At 52.1% G+C, this 27,304-nt stretch overlaps 2 protein-coding genes across 3 annotated transcripts in view; one reads left to right on the top strand and one right to left on the bottom strand.

The window, feature by feature from the left end:
* Positions 1–24,596, bottom strand: part of RAD54L2 (RAD54 like 2) — a 65,124-nt gene extending 40,528 nt beyond the window's left edge. Inside the window, exon 1 of the mRNA XM_069736056.1 lies at positions 24,463–24,596. The gene's annotated coding sequence lies outside the window, so the exon portion shown is untranslated. The remainder of the gene's footprint in view (positions 1–24,462) is intronic.
* Positions 24,597–24,601: 5 nt separating this feature from the next.
* Positions 24,602–27,304, top strand: part of ZMYND10 (zinc finger MYND-type containing 10) — a 55,350-nt gene continuing 52,647 nt past the window's right edge. Inside the window, exon 1 of one of the 2 annotated variants that reach the window (XM_069736059.1) lies at positions 24,602–24,675. The gene's annotated coding sequence lies outside the window, so the exon portion shown is untranslated. Of the gene's footprint in view, positions 24,843–27,304 lie in introns of both variants that reach the window. The other variant, XM_069736057.1, reaches the window with a different exon arrangement.

Raw genomic sequence — 27,304 nt, 5'->3', positions numbered from 1 at the left:
GTTAAGAAAAGGCCATTCAGTAATGTGGGGGAGATTCACAAGGAGCGGACTGCTGCTGGAGTCATTGCTTCACCACACACAGACGTATCCAGGACATGGACTACAAGTGTCACATTCCTTGTGTCCGGCCACTCATGACCAATAGACAACTTCTTACCTGAGCCAAGGAGAAAAGAACTGGACTGTTGTCAGTGGTCCAAGGTCCCAGAGTCTGGAGGAAGAGTGGAGGCCACAATCCAAGCTGCTGGAGGTCTAGTGTGAGGTCTCCACAATCAGTGATGGTTTGGGGTGCCATGTCATCTGCTGGTGTAGGTCCACTGTGTTTTATCAAGACCAAAGTCAGTGCAGCCGTCTACCAGGACATTTCAGAGCACTTCATGCTTCCCTCTGCCGACAAGATTTTTGGAGATGGAAATGTCATTCTCCAGCAGGACTTGGCCCCTGTCCACACTGACAAAAGTACCAATACCTGGTGTACAAACAACAGAATCAGCCCGGAAGCTGCGTATGGGATGTATTTGGACGTTCCAACATGACAACGATCCAAAACACAAGGCCAAGTCAACCTGCCATTGGCTACAGCAGAATAAAGTGAAGGTTCCGGAGTGGCCATCTCAGTCTCCTGACCTCAGTATCATTGAGCCACTCTGGGGAGATCTCAAGCGCGAAGTTCATGCTCGACAGCACAGGAGTTTACAGGAACTGGAGGCTTTTTACCAAGAAGAGTGGGCAGCTTTACCATCTGAGAAAATAAAGACCCTCATCCACAACGACCACAGAAGACGTCAAGCTGTCATTGATGTTAGAGGGGGCAATACACGGTATTAGGAAATGGGGTACGTGAACTTTTGATCAGGGTCATTTGGATGTTTTGGGTTGTCATTATCATTTATAAACAGATAACACAGTAGTCTGACAATAAATGGCTTCACCCAACCACTAACCATGAGTGGAGAAAGAGTTTTGGTGTTATCATTCATATTCTCTGAAAAAAGGCCAAGAAAGCAAAAATTCTCCCGGGGTGTGTAAACTTTTAAGCACAACTGTATGAGATTCACTTTTTGTATTGAAGAACTGAAATATATGCATTTTTTGGTGACATTCTAGTTTTGTGAGAAGCTCCTGTATATGGAGGCCGTGACGTCCATCATCCATAGACTTCCATGTACCGAAACCGGGACCCATTAACCAAAGCATGCTTCTCCTAGAAGGCGAGATGGCACATTTACAGCCAGACATGGGGGGATATTGGGGCCACCTTGACCGGTGTACTCATTGGCGTGTGGTGGTGAACATACGTCGTCGTGATTCTCTGCAGACACAGCGAGCTCCTAACAATACTCGTCCCTCCTCAGATGCCAAGAGGAGTACGACTACCCTGCTGTAAAGTAGTGCGACCACCGGTGGCGGGGAACATCTCATGGATGGATCCTGCTGTGGGGCATGTACTCGGATTTCTGCTCTCGGCAGCAGACGTGCGACGCCGCCGTGCAGGACACGTTATTCTACAACTGCCAGAATGAGACAACCGTGGCCGAAGCCAAACCGATCCCCCCGGCTCACCGGCGACAATCTGCAGGAGACAGTCTGATATCAGGCAAATCACTGAGCCTAAACTCACGGGCGTGGCGGAGGACCTGACGGAGGGCGTGCAGTGTGGGTCACTGTCACCAGGAAGCATTGCAGCCATACTGCAGAGACCACACGAAGGCTTCCTGATCACAGTGACCCATACATACTGATCCAGTCACAGGAAAGTGTCAGAAACGCACTGATCCATCATCTCATACACACTGGTCCACCATCATCTCCTACACAACCAGGGGCTCATACACATTGATCCGTCATCTCATACACAGTGATCCATCAACTCATACAGAGTGATCCATCATCTCATACACACTGATCCATCATCTCACACAACCAGGGACTCATTTCATACACAACCAGGGGCTCATGTATGATCTCTCTGTGTTTGCGTGGGTTTCCTCCAGGTTCTCCAGTTTCCTCCCACATTCCAAAGACATACAGATAGGGAATTTAAGAAAATTAATTCTCGGCGCCCCCCGAGGAAGCAACGTGTGCGAAACGCGCGTCGGGGCCTTCCTTCTCCACGCACGAGCAGCAGGTTGGTTCATTGCCTTTAGTGTTATTCCTTATTCTAATTCTTATTCTCTACTACCATGTAAGAAATAATTCTGGCCTTATTCTTCATACACTATATATGGGACTTCCCGAAAATAGCGGTATATATACGGTTGTGTACAAGTTGTATAGGGTTCCTCATGGTATTTATAGTATGGTATACTTTTTGTATGTACGCTCAGGCTTTGAACCTCCTCATGGATATATGATGCTTTGGAGCCTCACATTGGTGGTGTGGCTGTTTCTATGCTCTAGTAACTATTGATATTATTATCTAGTATAATCTGATTGTATATGGAGTAACTAGGTCACTTACTTGGATTCCCTATAAAGCATTTATCAATATATTTAGATCTATATATACAGGTATCTGTTGTACGGCTCACCTGCTTAGTTTTCTTGTGCGTGGCACTAGTGTTGCCTTTCTTTTATCTTTGCATCGTTCTTATTGTTGTTTGTATTTATGTATTTATATACTTTTTTAGAATTTTGTCTTCAATAAAATTGCTTATTTTAGCTCCTGTGTCCATCTTTTGTTTGTTTTCTTATATACATATTATGGCGGAGTACTTTATATTGATTGCCCCCCTTGTAGGTTTATAGATAGGGAATTTAGATTGTGTGCCCCGTCGGGGACAGCAATGATAATGTGTGCAAACTGTAAAACGCTGCGGAATAGGTTAGCGCTATGTAAAAATAAAGATTATTATTATTATTATACACACTGATCCACCATCTAATACACAACCATGGGCTCATACACACTGATCCAATATCATCATATACACAAACAGGTGCTCATACATACTGATCCACCATCATCATATACACAACCAGGGGCTCATACACACTAATCCACCATCATCTCATACACAACCAGGGGCTCATACATACTGATCCACCATCATCTCATACATAACTAGGGGCCCATACACACTGATCCACATCATCATATACACAACTAGGGGCTCATACATACTGATCCATCAACTCATACACAACCAGGAGCTCACACACTGATCTATCAACTCACGCACAAGCTGAAGCTCATACATACTGATCCATCCTCTCATACAAACTTATCCATCAACGCATACACAACTAGGGACTCATAAACAGTGATCAATCATCTCATACTCAACCAGGAGCTCATACACAATGATCCATCATGTAGTGAAAATATGTATTTGTAGACGACGTATGACCGGCCGTAAATTAGCATCCGTTCTTAGGCTGTAGCTCTTCACAAAGGTCATAACCTATGTTATCTATCGCAAATGAAGCTTTCCTGCTCGCAGGTTCTCAGACCCCAGGGGGCCTTCCTGAGAACGCCCCGGATTGGAACCATTTCACACCTCTGATGCTTATTGTAAGCACTGTACCTTTTCTATTAAAGGGAACTTGTCACCCCCAAAATCGATGGTGAGGTAAGCCCACCGTCATCAGGGGCTTATCTACAGCATTCTGTAATGCATTCTGTAATGCTGTAGATAAGCCCCGATGTGTCCTGAAAGAGGAGAAAAAGAGGTTACATTATACTCACCCAGGGGCAGTTCTGCTCCGATAGGTGTCTCAGGTCCGGAACAGCGCCTCCCATCTTCATTCCATGACGTCCTCTTCTGGTCTTCATGCTGCGGCTCCAGCGCAGGCGTAGTTTGTCTGCCCTGTTGAGGGCAGAGCAAAGTACTGCAGTGCGCAGGCGCCGGAAAGGTCAGATGCCCAGCACCTGCGCACTGCAGTACTTTGCTCTGCCCTCCACAGGGCAGACAAAGTACGACTGCGCTATAGCCGCGGCGTGAAGACCAGAAGAGGACGTCATGGAATGAAGATGTGAGGCGCCGGAGCGGACCTGAGACACCCATTTGACCAGACCGCAGCGGGACCGCCCCTGGGTGAGTATAATCTAATCTCTTTTTCTCCTCTTTCAGGTTACATCGGGGGCTTATCTACAGCATTACAGAATGCTGTAGATAAGCCCCTGATGATGGTGGGCTTACCCCACCATAGATATTGGGGGTGACAGGTTCCCTTTAAAGCTGAAAACTTTAATAAGTCTGAACCTTGTATGTTCTAAAATAATCCATAAGCTTAGAGTGTGTGACCCTGCTGATTGGCAGACAGTAGTAATAATATTTCCAGGACTCATCGCCCGTGTATTCGGTGAGTGGTGGCAGCGTGTATGAGCGGGTGTGTGGCCTGGGTCGGTGTGTGATTTACAGTTGTGGCCAAAAGTATTGACACCCCTGCAATTCTGTCAGATAATACTCAGTTTCTTCCTGAAAATGATTGCAATCACAAATTCTTTGGTATTATTATCTTCATTTAATTTGTCTTAAATGAAAAAGCACAAAAGAGAATGAAGCAAAAAGCATAACATTGATCATTTCACACAAAACTCCAAAAATGGGCCAGACAAAGTATTGGCACCCTCAGCCTAATACTTGGTGGCACAACCTTTAGCCAAAATACCTGCGACCAACCGCTTCCAGTAACAATCGATGAGTTTCTTACAATGCTCTGCTGGAATTTTAGACCATTCTTCTTTGGCGAACTGCTCCAGGTCCCTGATATTTGAAGGGCGCCTTCTCCAAACTGCCATTTTTAGATCTCTCCACAGGTGTTCTATGGGATTCAGGTCTGGACTCATTGCTGCCACCTTAGAATTCTCCAGTGCTTTCTCTCAAACCATTTTCTAGTGCTTTTTGAAGTGTGTTTTGGGTCATTGTCCTGCTGGAAGACCCATGACCTCTGAGGGAGACCCAGCTTTCTCACACTGGGTGCTACATTATGCTGTAAAATTTGTTGGTAGTCTTCAGACTTCATAATGCCATGCACACGGTCAAGCAGTCTAGTGCCAGAGGCAGCAAAGCAACCCCAAAACATCAGGGAACCTCCACCATGTTTGACTGTAGGGACTGTGTTCTTTTCTTTGAATGCCTCTTTTTTTTCTCCTGTAAACTCTATGTTGATGCCTTTGCCCAAAAAGCTCTACTTTTGTCTCATCTGACCAGTGAACATTCTTCCAAAACGTTTTAGGCCTTTTCAGGTAAGTTTTGGCAAACTCCAGCCTGGCTTTTTCATGTCTCGGGGTAAGAAGTGGGGTCTTCCTGGGTCTACCATACAGTCCCTTTTCATTCAGACGCCGACGGATAGTACGGGTTGACAATGTTCTACCCTCGGACTGCAGGGCAGCTTGAACTTGTTTGGATGTTAGTCGAGGTTCTTTATCCAACATCCGCACAATCTTGCGTTGAAATCTCTTGTCAATTTTTCTTTTCCGTCCACATCTAGGGAGGTTAGCCACAGTGCCATGGGCTTTACACTTCTTGATGACACTGCGCACGGTAGACACAGGAACATTCAGGTCTTTGGAGATGGACTTGTAGCCTTGAGATTGCTCATGCTTCCTCACAATTTGGTTTCTCAAGTCCTCAGACAATTCTTTGGTCTTCTTTCTTTTCTCCACGCTCAATGTGGTCACACAAGGACACAGGACAGAGGTTGAGTCAACTTTAATCCATGTCAGCTGACCGCAAGTGTGATTTAGTTATTGCCAACACCTGTTAGGTGCCACAGGTAAGTTACAGGCGCTGTTAATTACACTAATTAGAGAAGCATCACATGATTTTTCGAATGGTGCTAATACTTTTGTCCACCCCCTTTTTTATGTTTGGTGTGGAATTATATTCAATTTGGCTTTAGGACAATTCTTTTTGTGTTTTTTCATTTAAGACAAATTAAAGATTGTAATACCAAATAATTTGTGATTGCAATCATTTTCAGGAAGAAATTTAGTTTTATCTGACAGAATTGCAGGGGTGTCAATACTTTGGGCCGCAACTGTTTGCTCCCATTACAGCATAGGACAGAGGATGAATGCTGGACTGAGGGAGGGGACATACATTAACCCTTGCAGCCGCAACCCCCAATCACATGCTGAGAAGTGGGAACGTGATCCATCATCTCATACACAACCAGGGGCTCATACACACTGATCCATCATTTCATACACAACCAGGGACTCATACACACTGATCCATCATCTCATACACAACCAGGGGCTCATACACACTGATCCATCATTTCATACACAACCAGGGACTCATACACACTGATCCATCATTTCATACACAACCAGGGGCTCATATACACTGATCCATCATTTCATACACAACCAGAAGCTCATACACACTGATCCATCATCTCACACGCAACAAGGGACTCATACACACTGATCCATCATTTCATACACAACCAGGAACTCATACACACTGATCCATCATTTCATACACAACCAGGGGCTCATACACACTGATCCATCATTTCATACACAACCAGGGACTCATACACACTGATCCATCATCTCATACACAACCAGGGACTCATACACACTGATCCATCATCTCACACACAACAAGGGACTCATACACACTGATCCATCATCTCATTCACAACAAGGGGCTCATACACACTGATCCATCATTTCACACACAACAAGGGACTCATACACACTGATCCATCATCTCACACACAACAAGGGACTCATACACACTGATCCATCATCTCACACACAACCAGGGACTCATACACACTGATCCATCATCTCATACACAACAAGGGACTCATACACACTGATCCATCATCTCATTCACAACAAGGGACTCATACACACTGATCCATCATCTCATACACAACAAGGGACTCATACACACTGATCCATCATCTCACACACAACAAGGGACTCATACACACTGATCCATCATCTCACTCACAACAACGGACTCATACATACTGATCCATCATCTCATACACAACCAGAGGCTCATACACACTGATCCATCATTTCATACACAACCAGGCGCTCATACACAGTGATCCATCATCTCATACACAACAAGGGACTCATACACACTGATCCATCATCTCACACACAACCAGGGGCTCATACACACTGATCCATCATCTCATACACAACCAGGGGCTCATACACACTGATCCATCATCTCATTCACAACCAGGGACTCATACACACTGATCCATCATCTCATACACAACCAGAGGCTCATACACACTGATCCATCATCTCATACACAACCAGGGGCTCATACACACTGATCCATCATTTCATACACAACCAGGGACTCATACACACTGATCCATCATCTCATACACAACCAGGGACTCATACACACTGATCCATCATTTCATACACAACCAGGGGCTCATACACACTGATCCATCATTTCATACACAACCAGGGGCTCATACACACTGATCCATCATCTCACACACAACCAGAGGCTCATACACACTGATCCATCATCTCATACACAACCAGAGGCTCATACACACTGATCCATCATTTCATACACAACCAGGGGCTCATACACACTGATCCATCATCTCATACACAACCAGGGACTCATACACACTGATCCATCATTTCATACACAACCAGGGGCTCATACACACTGATCCATCATTTCATACACAACCAGGGGCTCATACACACTGATCCATCATCTCACACACAACCAGAGGCTCATACACACTGATCCATCATCTCATTCACAACCAGGGGCTCATACACACTGATCCATCATCTCACAACCAGAGGCTCATACACACTGATCCATCATCTCACACACAACAAGGGACTCATACACACTGATCCATCATTACATACACAACCAGGGACTCATACACACTGATCCATCATCTCACAACCAGAGGCTCATACACACTGATCCATCATCTCACACACAACAAGGGACTCATACACACTGATCCATCATTACATACACAACCAGGGACTCATACACACTGATCCATCATCTCATACACAACCAGGGACTCATACACACTGATCCATCATCTCACAACCAGAGGCTCATACACACTGATCCATCATCTCACAACCAGAGGCTCATACACACTGATCCATCATCTCACACACAACAAGGGACTCATACACACTGATCCATCATTACATACACATCTGCTTATATAATTGCCTTGTAATGTTTTCATTTCCTGTTCGGTCCAGATGTCACCGTATCCCAGAATTTCAGGCGGAGGAAGTTCACCGACCGCCATTCTGGGACACCCGAGTGATGGGTGTCTCAATATGGAAACTGCTGGTACAAACCTATAGCGCAGTACCACCAGCGGAACACCACCGCATCACACACACTCTACACGCTGTATGCACCACACACACACACAGCCTCTTGCGCGGTACCACCAGCGGAACACCGTGACGAACACGCCGCCACCGGGATCAGCCGAATGATTCACTGACCGCCGCCATCTTTGTACAGGAGGAGCACAGTTTTAATGTGACCGCCGTTATCTGTCTGCACAAGGATGGCGGCGGCCTGATTCACTGCGCCTGTGCGGATTCCCTGCAGTGAATCACTGGGATGATATCAGTGGCAGATGTGCGACGTGTCTACAGGCAGAGGACGCCGGTCACATTAAAGGGGTTTTCCCACAAACGAAAGTTCATTTAAAAAACTGTCTGTGTCTGACGGTGTACGGAGCATCGCACATCTCCTGGGCAGGGGAGGAAGCAAGAGACAATACTGACATTACAGCAGGGTCACAGAGGAGTCATTTTGTGAGGTAAAATATTTCACTGACTGTTTTTAAAAAATATTTTACCTCACAAAGTGTGTCCTCTGCGATCAAAGCGCACAGGGGTGAGAGAGACCGAGCACAGGGGGAGAAAGCACATGAGGGGAGAACAGAGCACAGGAAGGAGAGACACAGGGGAGACAGCAAATGGGGGAGAACAGAGCACAGGAAGGAGAGACACAGGGGGAGACAGCACATGAGGGGAGAACAGAGCACAGGAAGAAGAGACACAGGGGAGACAGCAAATGGGGGAGAACAGAGCACAGGAAGGAGAGACACAGGGGGAGACAGCACATGAGGGGAGAACAGAGCACAGGAAGAAGAGACACAGGGGAGACAGCAAATGGGGGAGAACAGAGCACAGGAAGGAGAGACACAGGGGGGAGACAGCACATGAGGGGAGAACAGAGCACAGGAAGGAGAGACACAGGGGGGAGAACAGAGCACAGGAAGGAGAGACACAGGGGAGACAGCACATGAGGGGAGAACAGAGCACAGGAAGGAGAGACACAGGGGGGAGACAGCACATGAGGGGAGAACAGAGCACAGGAAGGAGAGACACAGGGGGGAGAACAGAGCACAGGAAGGAGAGACACAGGGGAGACAGCACATGAGGGGAGAACAGAGCACAGGAAGGAGAGACACAGGGGGGAGACAGCACATGAGGGGAGAACAGAGCACAGGAAGGAGAGACACAGGGGGGAGAACAGAGCACAGGAAGGAGAGACACAGGGGAGACAGCACATGAGGGGAGAACAGAGCACAGGAAGGAGAGACACAGGGGAGAGACAGCACATGAGGGGAGAACAGAGCACAGGAAGGAGAGACACAGGGGAGAGACAGCACATGAGGGGAGAACAGAGCACAGGAAGGAGAGACACAGGGGAGAGACAGCACATGAGGGGAGAACAGAGCACAGGAAGGAGAGACACAGGGGGGAGACAGCACATGAGGGGAGAACAGATCACAGGAAGGAGAGACACAGGGGGAGACAGCACATGAGGGGAGAACAGAGCACAGGAAGGAGAGACACAGGGGGGAGACAGCACATGAGGGGAGAACAGATCACAGGAAGGAGAGACACAGGGGGAGACAGCACATGAGGGGAGAACAGAGCACAGGAAGGAGAGACACAGGGGGGAGACAGCACATGAGGGGAGAACAGAGCACAGGAAGGAGAGACACAGGGGGAGACAGCACATGAGGGGAGAACAGAGCACAGGAAGGAGAGACACAGGGGGGAGACAGCACATGAGGGGAGAACAGAGCACAGGAAGGAGAGACACAGGGGGGAGACAGCACATGAGGGGAGAACAGAGCACAGGAAGAAGAGACACAGGGGGGAGACAGCACATGAGGGGAGAACAGAGCACAGGAAGAAGAGACACAGGGGAGACAGCACATGGGGGAGAACAGAGCACAGGAAGGAGAGACACAGGGGGAGACAGCACATGAGGGGAGAACAGAGCACAGGAAGGAGAGACACAGGGGGAGACAGCACATGAGGGGAGAACAGAGCACAGGAAGGAGAGACACAGGGGAGACAGCAAATGGGGGAGAACAGAGCACAGGAAGGAGAGACACAGGGGGGAGACAGCACATGAGGGGAGAACAGAGCACAGGAAGGAGAGACACAGGGGGAGACAGCACATGAGGGGAGAACAGAGCACAGGAAGGAGAGACACAGGGGGAGACAGCACATGAGGGGAGAACAGAGCACAGGAAGGAGAGACACAGGGGAGACAGCACATGAGGGGAGAACAGAGCACAGGAAGGAGAGACACAGGGGGGAGACAGCACATGAGGGGAGAACAGAGCACAGGAAGGAGAGACACAGGGGGAGACAGCACATGAGGGGAGAACAGAGCACAGGAAGAAGAGACACAGGGGGGAGACAGCACATGAGGGGAGAACAGAGCACAGGAAGAAGAGACACAGGGGGGAGAACAGAGCACAGGAAGGAGAGACACAGGGGGGAGACAGCACATGAGGGGAGAACAGAGCACAGGAAGAAGAGACACAGGGGGGAGAACAGAGCACAGGAAGGAGAGACACAGGGGGGAGACAGCACATGAGGGGAGAACAGAGCACAGGAAGGAGAGACACAGGGGGGAGACAGCACATGAGGGGAGAACAGAGCACAGGAAGGAGAGACACAGGGGGAGACAGCACATGAGGGGAGAACAGAGCACAGGAAGGAGAGACACAGGGGAGACAGCAAATGGGGGAGAACAGAGCACAGGAAGGAGAGACACAGGGGGGAGACAGCACATGAGGGGAGAACATAGCACAGGAAGGAGAGACACAGGGGAGACAGCACATGAGGGGAGAACAGAGCACAGGAAGGAGAGACACAGGGGGGAGACAGCACATGAGGGGAGAACAGAGCACAGGAAGGAGAGACACAGGGGAGACAGCACATGAGGGGAGAACAGAGCACAGGAAGGAGAGACACAGGGGGGAGACAGCACATGAGGGGAGAACAGAGCACAGGAAGGAGAGACACAGGGGGAGACAGCACATGAGGGGAGAACAGAGCACAGGAAGAAGAGACACAGGGGGGAGACAGCACATGAGGGGAGAACAGAGCACAGGAAGAAGAGACACAGGGGGGAGAACAGAGCACAGGAAGGAGAGACACAGGGGGGAGACAGCACATGAGGGGAGAACAGAGCACAGGAAGAAGAGACACAGGGGGGAGAACAGAGCACAGGAAGGAGAGACACAGGGGGGAGACAGCACATGAGGGGAGAACAGAGCACAGGAAGGAGAGACACAGGGGGGAGACAGCACATGAGGGGAGAACAGAGCACAGGAAGGAGAGACACAGGGGGAGACAGCACATGAGGGGAGAACAGAGCACAGGAAGGAGAGACACAGGGGAGACAGCAAATGGGGGAGAACAGAGCACAGGAAGGAGAGACACAGGGGGGAGACAGCACATGAGGGGAGAACATAGCACAGGAAGGAGAGACACAGGGGAGACAGCACATGAGGGGAGAACAGAGCACAGGAAGGAGAGACACAGGGGGGAGACAGCACATGAGGGGAGAACAGAGCACAGGAAGGAGAGACACAGGGGAGAGACAGCACATGAGGGGAGAACAGAGCACAGGAAGGAGAGACACAGGGGAGAGACAGCACATGAGGGGAGAACAGAGCACAGGAAGGAGAGACACGGGGGAGACAGCACATGAGGGGAGAACAGAGCACAGGAAGGAGAGACACAGGGGGAGACAGCACATGAGGGGAGAACAGAGCACAGGAAGGAGAGACACAGGGGGGAGACAGCACATGAGGGGAGAACAGAGCACAGGAAGAAGAGACACAGGGGGAGACAGCACATGAGGGGAGAACAGAGCACAGGAAGGAGAGACACAGGGGGGAGACAGCACATGAGGGGAGAAAAGAGCACAGGAAGGAGAGAAACAGGGGGAGACAGCACATGAGGGGAGAACAGAGCACAGGAAGGAGAGACACAGGGGGGAGACAGCACATGAGGGGAGAACAGAGCACAGGAAGGAGAAACACAGGGGGGAGACAGCAAATGGGGGAGAACAGAGCACAGGAAGGAGAGACACAGGGGGGAGACAGCACATGAGGGGAGAACAGAGCACAGGAAGAAGAGACACAGGGGGGAGACAGCACATGAGGGGAGAACAGAGCACAGGAAGGAGAGACACAGGGGGAGACAGCACATGAGGGGAGAACAGAGCACAGGAAGGAGAGACACAGGGGGGAGACAGCACATGAGGGGAGAACAGAGCACAGGAAGGAGAGACACAGGGGGGAGACAGCACATGAGGGGAGAACAGAGCACAGGAAGAAGAGACACAGGGGGGAGACAGCACATGAGGGGAGAACAGAGCACAGGAAGAAGAGACACAGGGGGGAGACAGCACATGAGGGGAGAACAGAGCACAGGAAGGAGAGACACAGGGGGAGACAGCACATGAGGGGAGAACAGAGCACAGGAAGAAGAGACACAGGGGAGACAGCACATGGGGGAGAACAGAGCACAGGAAGGAGAGACACAGGGGAGACAGCACATGAGAGGAGAACAGAGCACAGGAAGGAGAGACACAGGGGGAGACAGCACATGAGGGGAGAACAGAGCACAGGAAGAAGAGACACAGGGGGGAGACAGCACATGAGGGGAGAACAGAGCACAGGAAGAAGAGACACAGGGGGGAGAACAGAGCACAGGAAGGAGAGACACAGGGGGGAGACAGCACATGAGGGGAGAACAGAGCACAGGAAGAAGAGACACAGGGGGGAGAACAGAGCACAGGAAGGAGAGACACAGGGGGGAGACAGCACATGAGGGGAGAACAGAGCACAGGAAGGAGAGACACAGGGGGGAGACAGCACATGAGGGGAGAACAGAGCACAGGAAGGAGAGACACAGGGGGAGACAGCACATGAGGGGAGAACAGAGCACAGGAAGGAGAGACACAGGGGAGACAGCAAATGGGGGAGAACAGAGCACAGGAAGGAGAGACACAGGGGGGAGACAGCACATGAGGGGAGAACAGAGCACAGGAAGGAGAGACACAGGGGGGAGAACAGAGCACAGGAAGGAGAGACACAGGGGAGACAGCACATGAGGGGAGAACAAAGCACAGGAAGAAGAGACACAGGGGGAGACAGCACATGAGGGGAGAACAGAGCACAGGAAGGAGAGACACAGGGGGGAGACAGCACATGAGGGGAGAACAGAGCACAGGAAGGAGAGACACAGGGGGGAGAACAGAGCACAGGAAGGAGAGACACAGGGGAGACAGCACATGAGGGGAGAACAGAGCACAGGAAGGAGAGACACAGGGGGAGACAGCACATGAGGGGAGAACAGAGCACAGGAAGGAGAGACACAGGGAGGAGACAGCACATGAGGGGAGAACAAAGCACAGGAAGAAGAGACACAGGGGGGAGACAGCACATGAGGGGAGAACAGAGCACAGGAAGGAGAGACACAGGGGGGAGACAGCACATGAGGGGAGAACAGAGCACAGGAAGGAGAGACACAGGGGGGAGAACAGAGCACAGGAAGGAGAGACACAGGGGAGACAGCACATGAGGGGAGAACAGAGCACAGGAAGGAGAGACACAGGGGGAGACAGCACATGAGGGGAGAACAGAGCACAGGAAGGAGAGACACAGGGAGGAGACAGCACATGAGGGGAGAACAGAAGCACGGGAAGAAGAGACACAGGGGAGACAGCACATGGGGGAGAACAGAGCACAGGAAGGAGAGACACAGGGGGGAGACAGCACATGAGGGGAGAACAGAGCACAGGAAGGAGAGACACAGGGGGAGACAGCACATGAGGGGAGAACAGAGCACAGGAAGGAGAGACACAGGGGAGACAGCACATGAGGGGAGAACAGAGCACAGGAAGGAGAGACACAGGGGGGAGACAGCACATGAGGGGAGAACAGAGCACAGGAAGGAGAGACAGCACATGAGGGGAGAACAGAGCACAGGAAGGAGAGACACAGGGGAGACAGCACATGAGGGGAGAACAGAGCACAGGAAGGAGAGACACAGGGGGAGACAGCACATGAGGGGAGAACAGAGCACAGGAATGAGAGACACAGGGGGAGACAGCACATGAGGGGAGAACAGAGCACAGGAAGGAGAGACACAGGGGGGAGACAGCACATGAGGGGAGAACAGAGCACAGGAAGGAGAGACACAGGGGGGAGACAGCACATGAGGGGAGAACAGAGCACAGGAAGGAGAGACAGCACATGAGGGGAGAACAGAGCACAGGAAGGAGAGACACAGGGGGAGACAGCACATGAGGGGAGAACAGAGCACAGGAAGGAGAGACACAGGGGAGACAGCACATGAGGGGAGAACAGAGCACAGGAAGGAGAGACACAGGGGGAGACAGCACATGAGGGGAGAACAGAGCACAGGAAGGAGAGACACAGGGGGAGACAGCACATGAGGGGAGAACAGAGCACAGGAAGGAGAGACACAGGGGGAGACAGCACATGAGGGGAGAACAGAGCACAGGAAGGAGAGACACAGGGGGAGACAGCACATGAGGGGAGAACAGAGCACAGGAAGGAGAGACACAGGGGGGAGACAGCACATGAGGGGAGAACAGAGCACAGGAAGGAGAGACACAGGGGGAGACAGCACATGAGGGGAGAACAGAGCACAGGAAGGAGAGACACAGGGGAGACAGCACATGAGGGGAGAACAGAGCACAGGAAGGAGAGACACAGGGGGAGACAGCACATGAGGGGAGAACAGAGCACAGGAAGGAGAGACACAGGGGGGAGACAGCACATGAGGGGAGAACAGAGCACAGGAAGGAGAGACACAGGGGGAGACAGCACATGAGGGGAGAACAGAGCACAGGAAGGAGAGACACAGGGGGAGACAGCACATGAGGGGAGAACAGAGCACAGGAAGGAGAGACACAGGGGGAGACAGCACATGAGGGGAGAACAGAGCACAGGAAGGAGAGACACAGGGGGGAGACAGCACATGAGGGGAGAACAGAGCACAGGAAGGAGAGACACAGGGGGAGACAGCACATGAGGGGAGAACAGAGCACAGGAAGGAGAGACACAGGGGGAGACAGCACATGAGGGGAGAACAGAGCACAGGAAGGAGAGACACAGGGGGAGACAGCACATGAGGGGAGAACAGAGCACAGGAAGGAGAGACACAGGGGGAGACAGCACATGAGGGGAGAACAGAGCACAGGAAGGAGAGACACAGGGGGAGACAGCACATGAGGGGAGAACAGAGCACAGGAAGGAGAGACACAGGGGGAGACAGCACATGAGGGGAGAACAGAGCACAGGAAGGAGAGACACAGGGGGAGACAGCACATGAGGGGAGAACAGAGCACAGGAAGGAGAGACACAGGGGGGAGACAGCACATGAGGGGAGAACAGAGCACAGGAAGGAGAGACACAGGGGGAGACAGCACATGAGGGGAGAACAGAGCACAGGAAGGAGAGACACAGGGGGGAGACAGCACATGAGGGGAGAACAGAGCACAGGAAGGAGAGACAGCACATGAGGGGAGAACAGAGCACAGGAAGGAGAGACACAGGGGGAGACAGCACATGAGGGGAGAACAGAGCACAGGAAGGAGAGACACAGGGGAGAGACAGCACATGAGGGGAGAACAGAGCACAGGAAGGAGAGACACAGGGGGGAGACAGCACATGAGGGGAGAACAGAGCACAGGAAGGAGAGACAGCACATGAGGGGAGAACAGAGCACAGGAAGGAGAGACACAGGGGGAGACAGCACATGAGGGGAGAACAGAGCACAGGAAGGAGAGACACAGGGGGGAGACAGCACATGAGGGGAGAACAGAGCACAGGAAGGAGAGACAGCACATGAGGGGAGAACAGAGCACAGGAAGGAGAGACACAGGGGGAGACAGCACATGAGGGGAGAACAGAGCACAGGAAGGAGAGACACAGGGGGGAGACAGCACATGAGGGGAGAACAGAGCACAGGAAGGAGAAACACAGGGGGAGACAGCAAATGGGGGAGAACAGAGCACAGGAAGGAGAGACACAGGGGAGACAGCACATGAGGGGAGAACAGAGCACAGGAAGGAGAGACACAGGGGAGACAGCACATGAGGGGAGAACAGAGCACAGGAAGGAGAGACACAGGGGGAGACAGCACATGAGGGGAGAACAGAGCACAGGAAGGAGAGACACAGGGGGAGACAGCACATGAGGGGAGAACAGAGCACAGGAAGGAGAGACACAGGGGGGAGACAGCACATGAGGGGAGAATAGAGCACAGGAAGGAGAGACAGCACATGAGGGGAGAACAGAGCACAGGAAGGAGAGACACAGGGGGAGACAGCACATGAGGGGAGAACAGAGCACAGGAAGGAGAGACACAGGGGGGAGACAGCACATGGGGGAGAACAGAGCACAGGAAGGAGAGACACAGGGGGAGACAGCACATGAGGGGAGAACAGAGCACAGGAAGGAGAGACACAGGGGGAGACAGCACATGAGGGGAGAACAGAGCACAGGAAGGAGAGACACAGGGGGAGACAGCACATGAGGGGAGAACAGAGCACAGGAAGGAGAGACACAGGGGGAGACAGCACATGAGGGGAGAACAGAGCATAGGAAGGAGAGACACAGGGGGGAGACAGCACATGAGGGGAGAACAGAGCACAGGAAGGAGAGACAGCACATGAGGGGAGAACAGAGCACAGGAAGGAGAGACACAGGGGGAGACAGCACATGAGGGGAGAACAGAGCACAGGAAGGAGAGACACAGGGGAGACAGCACATGAGGGGAGAACAGAGCACAGGAAGGAGAGACACAGGGGAGACAGCACACGAGGGGAGAACAGAGCACAGGAAGGAGAGACACAGGGGAGACAGCACATGGGGGAGAACAGAGCACAGGAAGGAGAGACACAGGGTGGATAGCACATGGGGGGAGAACAGAGCACAGGAAGGAGAGAGACGGGAGACAGCACATGAGGGGAGAACAGAGCACAGGAAGGAGAGACACAGGGGGAGACAGCACATGAGGGGAGAACAGAGCACAGGAAGGAGAGACACAGGGGAGACAGCACATGAGGGGAGAACAGAGCACAGGAAGGAGAGACACAGGGGGAGACAGCACATGAGAGGAGAACAGAGCACAGGAAGGAGAGACACAGGGGAGACAGCACATGAGGGGAGAACAGAGCACAGGAAGGAGAGACACAGGGGGGAGACAGCACATGAGGGGAGAACAGAGCACAGGAAGGAGAGACACAGGGAGAGACAGCACATGAGGGGAGAACAGAGCACAGGAAGGAGAGACACAGGGGAGACAGCACATGGGGGAGAACAGAGCACAGGAAGGAGAGACACAGGGGGGATAGCACATGAGGGGAGAACAGAGCACAGGAGGGAGAGACACAGGGAGAGACAGCACATGAGGGGAGAACAGAGCACAGGAAGGAGAGACACAGGGGAGACAGCACATGAGGGGAGAACAGAGCACAGGAAGGAGAGACACAGGGGGAGACAGCACATGAGGGGAGAACAGAGCACAGGAAGGAGAGACACAGGGGGGATAGCACATGAGGGGAGAACAGAGCACAGGAAGGAGAGACACAGGAGGAGACAGCACATGAGGGGAGAACAGAGCACAGGAAGGAGAGACACAGGGGGAGACAGCACATGAGGGGAGAACAGAGCACAGGAAGGAGAGACACAGGGGGAGACAGCACATGAGGGGAGAACAGAGCACAGGAAGGAGAGACACAGGGGGAGACAGCACATGAGGGGAGAACAGAGCACAGGAAGGAGAGACACAGGGGGGATAGCACATGGGGGAGAACAGAGCACAGGAAGGAGAGACACAGGGGGGAGACAGCACATGAGGGGAGAACAGAGCACAGGAAGGAGAGACACAGGGGGGATAGCACATGGGAGAGAACAGAGCACAGGAAGGAGAGACACAGGGGGGATAGCACATGAGGGGAGAACAGAGCACAGGAAGGAGAGACACAGGAGGAGACAGCACATGAGGGGAGAACAGAGCACAGGAAGGAGAGACACAGGGGGAGACAGCACATGAGGGGAGAACAGAGCACAGGAAGGAGAGACACAGGGGGGAGACAGCACATGAGGGGAGAACAGAGCACAGGAAGGAGAGAAACAGGGGGAGACAGCACATGGGAGAGAACAGAGCACAGGAAGGAGAGACACAGGGGGGATAGCACATGGGGGAGACAGGTCAAAGATGAGCGCACAGACGGGAGAAGTCAGCACCTGGGGAAAGAGGGGGGACAGGTGGGTGAGCACGTGGGGGGGGGGGAGAGGTGGGTGAGCACGTGGGGGGGGGGGGGAGAGGTGGGGTGAGCACGTGGGGGGGGAGGTGGGTGAGCACGTGGGGGGGAGGTGGGTGAGCACGTGGGGGGGGAGGTGGGTGAGCACGTGGGGGGGAGAAAGGTGGGCGAGCACGAGGGGGGGGGGAAAGGTGGGTGAGCACGTGGGGGGGGGAGAGGTGGGTGAGCACGAGGGGGGGGGAAAGGTGGGTGAGCACGAGGGGGGGGGGAAAGGGTGGGTGAGCACGAGGGGGGGGGGAAAGGTGGGTGAGCACGTGGGGGGGAGAGAGGTGGGTGAGCACGTGGGGGGGAGAGAGGTGGGTGAGCACGTGGGGGGGAGAGAGGTGGGTGAGCACGTGGGGGGGAGAGAGGTGGGTGAGCACGTGGGGGGGGAGAGAGGTGGGTGAGCACGTGGGGGGGAGAGAGGTGGGTGAGCACGTGGGGGGGAGAGAGGTGGGTGAGAACATGGGGGAGAGATTCTCAACACTACAAAGCCTGCCACCAACGTGACATTACCGCCATTGGGCCTCAATCAAGTTGATTCATAATCTCATACACAACCAGGGTCTCATACACACTGATCCATCATATCATACACAACCAAGGGCTCATACACACTGATCCATCATCTCATACACAGTCTGGGCTCGCACTCACTGATCCATCTCATATACAACCAAGGGCTCATACACACTGATCCATAATCTCAGACACAACCAGGGTCTTAAACACTCTTATCCATCATCTCATACACACTAATCCATCACCTACACAACCTGGGGCTCAAACACACTGATCCACCATCATCTCATAGAGAAAGAGGGATCATACAGTACGATCCATCATCTCATACACAAAGATCAATCATCTCATACACAACCTGATGCTCATGCACACTGATCCATCATCTCATACAAAACAGGGCACAAACACACTGATCCATAATCTAGTATACAACCAGGCGCTGTGACTCAATAACCCATTAAACAACTATGGTCTCATCAATCACTTGGTATAGAACCAGCAACCTAAAAGCAAAAACCTATTATTGACTAAATATCAAGGGACTGGTACACGCCGATCTATCACACATAACTTGGTATACTTACTGTTCCATCATCCAATAAAGAACTAGAACCTCATACACACTGAGCCATCAACTACTATACAACCATTGTTCTATATACAGTGGGTCCGGAAAGTATTCAGACCCCTTTACATTTTTCGCTCTTTTGTTTCATTGCAGTCATTTGGTAAATTCAGTAAAGTCCATTTTTCCTCATTAGGCCATGTTCACACCATCCTTTTTTTCATGCGGAATCGCCGCGATTTTCCCGCTGCGGGTCCGCAGCGGTTTTCCATGCAGGGTACATTACAATGTACCCTATGGAAAACAGGAACTGCTGTGCCCACATTGCGGAAAATCGCGGAAAAAGCCGCGCTGAATAGCCGCGGTAAAAAAGAAGTACCATGTCACTTCTTTTTGCGGAACTGCAGCGGTTCTGCACCCATAGACCTCCATTGTGAGGTCAAACCCGCAGTAAAACCCGCAGATGAAAAAAATATCTGCGGGTTTTCTGCGGTTTGTGGTGCAGAACCGCTGCAGTGTAGCTGCCCCCCCGTGCTCCAATCCCACCCCCCCATGCTCCGATGCCACCCCCCCCTTGCTCCGACGCCCCCCCTCCCCCGTATGCGCATGCGCAGTGCGCCCGCCGAATCTGCCGGCCGGCAGATTCGTTCCAAAGTGCATTTTGATCACTGAGATATAACCGATATCAGTGATCAAAATAGAAAAAATAGTAAATGACCCCCCTTTGTCACCCCCATAGGTAGGGACAATAAAAAAATTAAGAATTTTTTTTTTTTTCCACTAAGGTTAGAATAGGGGTAGGGTTAGGGGTAGGGTATTTTCAGCCATTTTAACCCTAAAAAACTTCCTAGAAAACACACAGACTCTGCATAGAAAACTGCATTAAAAAACGCACCAAAAAAGCACCAAAAAAAGGACCTGCGTTTTCTGCCAAGAGCTGCGGTTTTTAGTCCTGAAAAAAAAGGAGGGAAATCAGGAACGTGTGAACATAGCCTTAATGTTCACTCTGCACCCCATCTTCACTGAAAAAAAGCAGAAATGTAGAAATTTTTGCAAATGTATTAAAAAATAAAACCTGAAATATCCCATGGCCATAAGTCTTCAGACCCTTTTTAATATCAGATGGTCATAAGTCTTCAGACCCTTTTTAATATCACATGGTCATAAGTCTTCAGACCCTTTTTAATATCACATGGTCATAAGTCTTCAGACCCTTTTTAATATCACATGGTCATAAGTCTTCAGACCCTTTTTAATATCACATGGCCATAAGTCTTCAGCCCCTTTGCTCAGTATTGGTAGAAGCCCCTTTTGAGCTCGTACAGCCATGAGTCTTCTTGGGAATGATGGAACAAGTTTCTCACCCCTGGATTTGGGGATCCTCGGCCATTCTTCCTTGCAGATCCTCTCCAGTTCCGTCAGGTTGGATGGTGAACGTTGGTGGACGCCATTTTCAGGTCTCTCCAGAGATGCTCCATTGGGTTTAGGTCAGGGCTCTGGCTGGGCCGGTCACGAATGGTCACAGAGTTGTTCTGAAGCCGCTCCTTTGTTATTTTAGCTGTGTGCTCAGGGTCATTGTCTTGTTGGAAGGTGAACCTTCGGCCAAGTCTGAGGTCCAGAGCACTCTGGAAGAGGTTTTCATCCAGGATATCTCTGTACTTGGCCGCATTCATGTTTGCTTCAATGACAACCAGTCGTCCTGTCCCTGCAGCTGAAAAACACCCCCATAGCATGATGCTGCCTCCACCATGTTTCACTGTGGGGATTGTATTGGGCAGGTGATGAGCAGTGCCTGGTTTTCTCCACACATACCACTTAGAATTATCACCAAAGAGGTCATTCTTCGTTTCATCAGACCAGAGAGTCTTATTTCTCATAGTCTGTGAGTCCTTCATGTGTTTTTTAGCAAACTCTATGCTGACTTTCATATGTCTTGCACTGAGGAGAGGCTTGCGTTGGGCCACTCTGCCATAAAGACCCGACTGGTGGAGGCTGCAGTGATAGTTGACTTTGTGGAACTTTCTCCCATCTCCCTACTGCATCTCTGGAGCTCAGCCACAGTGATCTTGGGAATCTTCTTTACCTCTCACCAAGGCTCTTCTCCCACGATTGCTCAGTTTGGCTGGACGGCCAGGTCTAGGAAGACTTCTGGAGGTCCCAAACTTCTTTCATTTAAGGATTATGGAGGCCACTGTGCTCTTAGGAACCTTGAGTCCTGCAGAAGTTCTTTTGTAACCTTGGCCAGGTCTGTGCCTTGCCACAATTCTGTTTCTGAGCTCCTTGGCCAGTTCCTTTGACCTCGTGACTCTTATTTGGTCTGACATGCACTGTGAGCGGTGAGGTCTTATATAGACAGGTGTGCGCCGCTACAAATCACGTCCTATCAGTTTAATTACACACAGCTGGACTCCACTGAAGGAGGAGAACCATCTCAAGGAGGATCACAAGGAAATGGACAGAATGTGACTTAGGGTATGTGTCCACTTTCAGGATGGCCGGTGGTATCGTCGGAGCGGCTTTGCCGCTCTGTGCTAAGCCCCGCCCCCTTCTGGGACGCGATGATGCCGGATGTGTTCACAGCACACATTCGGCATCATCGCACCCATCGCATAGGACCCTGTGCTATATCTTGCGGCGACGCAGCGTCGCCGCAAGATATACGGACATGCTGCGATCTGAAAAGACGCGCAGCATGTCCGGAGTCGCAGGGCCGCCGCGTGCGTATTACCACGCATAGTGGAGACGGGATTTCATTAAATCCCCTCCACTATGCTGTAACATCTGGACGCTGCGTGTCTGACGCTGCAGCTCTATGCAGCGTCAGACATGCAGCGTTTCCTGCACGTGGAAACATACCCTAAGGTTTTTTTAGCCAAGATGGGGTGCAGAGTGAACATTAATGAGGAAAATGAATTTTATAGAATTTACCAAATAGCTGCAATGAAACAAAGAGTGAAAAATTTAAAGGGGTCTGAATACTTTCCGCACCCAGTGTATATCAATCTATCATTCACTATACATCCAATGTCTCATACCTTGATCCATCACAAACTATAAACCCAGGATCCCATACTCACTGATCCAACATTATCTACTGACCCAGGAGCCCACACTAACTCCATCCACAATTCTCTACAGACCCAGGATTCTGCACTCACTGACCCATTATGCTCTATAACAGGGGTGTCAAACTGCATTCCTCAAGGGCTGCAAACAGGTCATGTTTTCAGGATTTCCTTGTACTGCACAGGTGATAATTTAATCACCTACACACACAATGATTACAGCACCTTGTGCAATGCTAAGGTAATCTTGAAAACACGCATGGTTTGCGGCCCTCGAGGAATGCAGTTTAACACTCCTGCTCTATAAACCCAAAGCCTCATAGACGCCAATCCACTCACTAAAGACTCAAGGTTTTGCACTCATTGATCCACCATTTTCTACAGTCAGAGGGCCCCATACTCACTGGTCCAGGATTCTCTATAGACAATGAGTCTCACACAGTATTTCATTACCCAGTATAAGCCATGGGTTTCAGACTCATTGATCTTTAATCACTGATCCATCACCCACTATAAACCCAGGGTCTCATACTCACTAATCCGTCACCCACTTTAAACCCTGGGTCTCATACTCACTAATCCGTCACCCACTATAAACCCAGGCTCTCATACTCACTGATCCATCACCCACTATAAACCCAGGCTCTCATACTCACTGATCCATCACCCACTATAAACCCAGGCTCTCATACTCACTGATCCATCACCCACTATAAACCCAGGCTCTCATACTCACTGATCCATCACCCAATATAAACCCAGGCTCTCATACTCACTGATCCATCACCCAATATAAACCCAGGCTCTCACACTCACTGATCCATCACCCATTATAAACCCAGGCTCTCATACTCACTAATCCGTCACCCACTATAAACCCTGGGTCTCATACTCACTAATCCGTCACCCACTATAAACCCAGGCTCTCATACTCACTGATCCATCACCCACTATAAACCCAGGCTCTCATACTCACTGATCCATCACCCACTATAAACCCAGGCTCTCATATTCACTGATCCATCACCCACTATAAACCCAGGGTCTCATACTCACTGATCCATCACCCACTATAAACCCAGGCTCTCATATTCACTGACCCATCACCCACTATAAACCCTGGGTCTCATACTCACTGATCCATCACCCACTATAAACCCAGGCTCTCATACTCACTGATCCATCACCCACTATAAACCCAGGCTCTCATACTCACCGATCCATCACCCACTATAAACCCTGGGTCTCATACTCACTGATCCATCACCCACTATAAACCCAGGCTCTCATACTCACTGATCCATCACCCACTATAAATCCTGGGTCTCATACTCACTGATCCATCACCCACTATAAACCCTGGGTCTCATACTCACTGATCCATCACCCACTATAAACCCTGGGTCTCATACTCACTGATCCATCACCCACTATAAACCCTGTGTCCTATACTCACTGATCAATCATCCTCCATAGATCCAGGTTTCTGTAGCCACTGATTCATCATCTGCTATAGACACATGAGCTCGTACTCACTGATCCACCATCGCCTATAGACCCAGGCTCCCGTTCTCACTAACCTGGGGGAGGGGCTTTGTCATGGTTCCCGGGACCCCTATATAACACACGTGTACATAACAACGTCTCCGTGCGGAGCGGCGGAGTGCACCGAGGGGCGGGCGCGCACACTCACCTCACACCGGTTCGGTTCTGCCCTCAGACCGGGCTCTCCCCAGCTCCGGGGCTCCCCGTTTCCCTGACTCCTGTTCCGGCCTCTGCGAGTCTCCCCCGCCTCCGCTCAGTCCCTGCAGGCCTGTCCGCTCAGCGCCGCCCCGCCGGGAACACAGGACAAGGCACAGAACGTTCCGACCTGCAAGAAAGGTTCCGCCTCACGGGACTGACACAGGTTAGGCGGGGAACTGCGACCGTAACCCGGGACTGAGCCGGTGCCACGTGCTGGACGGTGGTTACCGTGATGTGTGTCCGGTGTCACCGACTGCACGTCAGACCCTGCGGTGTAAGAGTGATACAGAGCAATCCTATGTAATGTAATGCCAGTGTATGGAGAGCAAGGCAAGTGTCAGTGCTGTGGAGGAGCCTGAGAGCTAAAGAACCGTGTAATAACGGGGGAAGAGACTACAGAGGGGGAGCGTCACATGTAATAGTGTGAGAACATACTGCTCCGATATAAAGTGACAATAATCATATCTGACCCCCCTCATCTGACCCGTCCCCCGGTACTGACCCCCCTCATCTGACCCGTCCCCCGGTACTGACCCCCCTCATCTGACCCGACCCCCGGTACTGACCCCCCTCATCTGACCCGTCCCCCGGTACTGACCCCCCTCATCTGACCCGTCCCCCGGTACTGACCCTCCTCATCTGACCCGTCCCCCGGTACTGACCCCCCTCATCTGACCCGTCCCCCGGTACTGACCCCCCTCATCTGACCCGTCCCCCGGTACTGACCCCCCTCATCTGACCCGTCCCCCGGTACTGACCCCCCTCATCTGACCCGTCCCCCGGTACTGACCCCCCTCATCTGACCCGTCCCCCGGTACTGACCCCCCTCATCTGACCCGTCCCCCGGTACTGACCCCCCTCATCTGACCCGTCCCCCGGTACTGACCCCCCTCATCTGACCCGTCCCCCGGTACTGACCCTCCTCATCTGACCCGTCCCCCGGTACTGACCCCCCTCATCTGACCCGTCCCCCGGTACTGACCCCCCTCATCTGACCCGTCCCCCGGTACTGACCCTCCTCGTCTGACCCGTCCCCCGGTACTGACCCTCCTCATCTGACCCGTCTCCCGGTACTGACCCCCCTCATCTGACCCGTCCCCCGGTACTGACCCCCCTCATCTGACCCGTCCCCCGGTACTGACCCCCCTCATCTGACCCGTCCCCCGGTACTGACCCCCCTCATCTGACCCGTCCCCCGGTACTGACCCCCCTCATCTGACCCGTCCCCCGGTACTGACCCCCCTCATCTGACCCGTCCCCCGGTACTGAACCCCCTCATCTGACCCGTCCCCCGGTACTGAACCCCCTCATCTGACCCGTCCCCCGGTACTGACCCCCCTCATCTGACCCGTCCCCCGGTACTGATTCTTCTCATCTCACCCATCTCTCGATACTGACTCTTTTCATCTGACCCAATCCTCTGTACTGATCCTTCTTGCCTCATCTGACCCATGCTCCTTTACTGATCTTACGTATCTGACCCATCCCCCCACCCCCGGTACTGATCCTTGTCTGACCCATCCCGGCTACTGATCCTCCTCATCTGACCCATCCCCAATATTGATTTTCCTCATGTCACCCATCCCCGTACTGACCCTCCTCATCTGACCCGTCCCCCGGTACTGACCCTCCTCATCTGACCCGTCCCCCGGTACTGACCCTCCTCATCTGACCCGTCTCCCGGTACTGACCCTCCTCATCTGACCCGTCTCCCGGTACTGACCCTCCTCATCTGACCCGTCCTCCGGTACTGACCCCCCTCATCTGACCCGTCCCCCGGTACTGACCCCCCTCATCTGACCCGTCCTCCGGTACTGACCCCCCTCATCTGACCCGTCCCCCGGTACTGACCCTCCTCATCTGACCCGTCCCCCGGTACTGACCCCCCTCATCTGACCCGTCCTCCGGTACTGACCCCCCTCATCTGACCCGTCCCCCGGTACTGACCCCCCTCATCTGACCCGTCCCCCGGTACTGACCCCCCTCATCTGACCCGTCCCCCGGTACTGACCCCCCTCATCTGACCCGACCCCCGGTACTGACCCCCCTCATCTGACCCGTCCCCCGGTACTGACCCCCCTCATCTGACCCGTCCCCTGGTACTGACCCCCCTCATCTGACCCGTCCCCCGGTACTGATTCTTCTCATCTCACCCATCTCTCGATACTGACTCTTTTCATCTGACCCAATCCTCTGTACTGATCCTTCTTGCCTCATCTGACCCATGCTCCTTTACTGATCTTACGTATCTGACCCATCCCCTCACCCCCGGTACTGATCCTTGTCTGACCCATCCCGGCTACTGATCCTCCTCATCTGACCCATCCCAAATATTGATTTTCCTCATGTCACCCATCCCCGTACTGACCCTCCTCATCTGACCCGTCCCCCGGTACTGACCCTCCTCATCTGACCCGTGCCCCGGTACTGACCCTCCTCATCTGACCCGTCTCCCGGTACTGACCCTCCTCATCTGACCCGTCCCCGATATTGATTTTCCTCATGTCACCCATCCCCCGGTACTGACCCTCCTCATCTGACCCGTCCCCCGGTACTGACCCTCCTCATCTGACCCGTCCCCCGGTACTTACCCTGATCCTTCTCATGTGACCTACAGATGCTTCTCACTAAATTGAAATAAATTCACTTTTTGATGATATTCTATTTCTTCAATACAAAAAGTGAATCTCCTATCTTCTATAGAGCCATTACACACAGAGTGATCTATTTCACGTGTTTATTTCTGTTAATGTTGATTATGGCTTACAGCCAATGAAAACCCAAAAGTCATT

This window comes from Ranitomeya imitator, chromosome 8, assembly GCF_032444005.1.
Source record: "Ranitomeya imitator isolate aRanImi1 chromosome 8, aRanImi1.pri, whole genome shotgun sequence".
Lineage (NCBI taxonomy): Eukaryota > Metazoa > Chordata > Amphibia > Anura > Dendrobatidae > Ranitomeya > Ranitomeya imitator.
The sequence above is the reverse complement of the archived record's forward strand: the minus strand, read 5'-3'. Positions and strand labels throughout refer to the sequence as shown.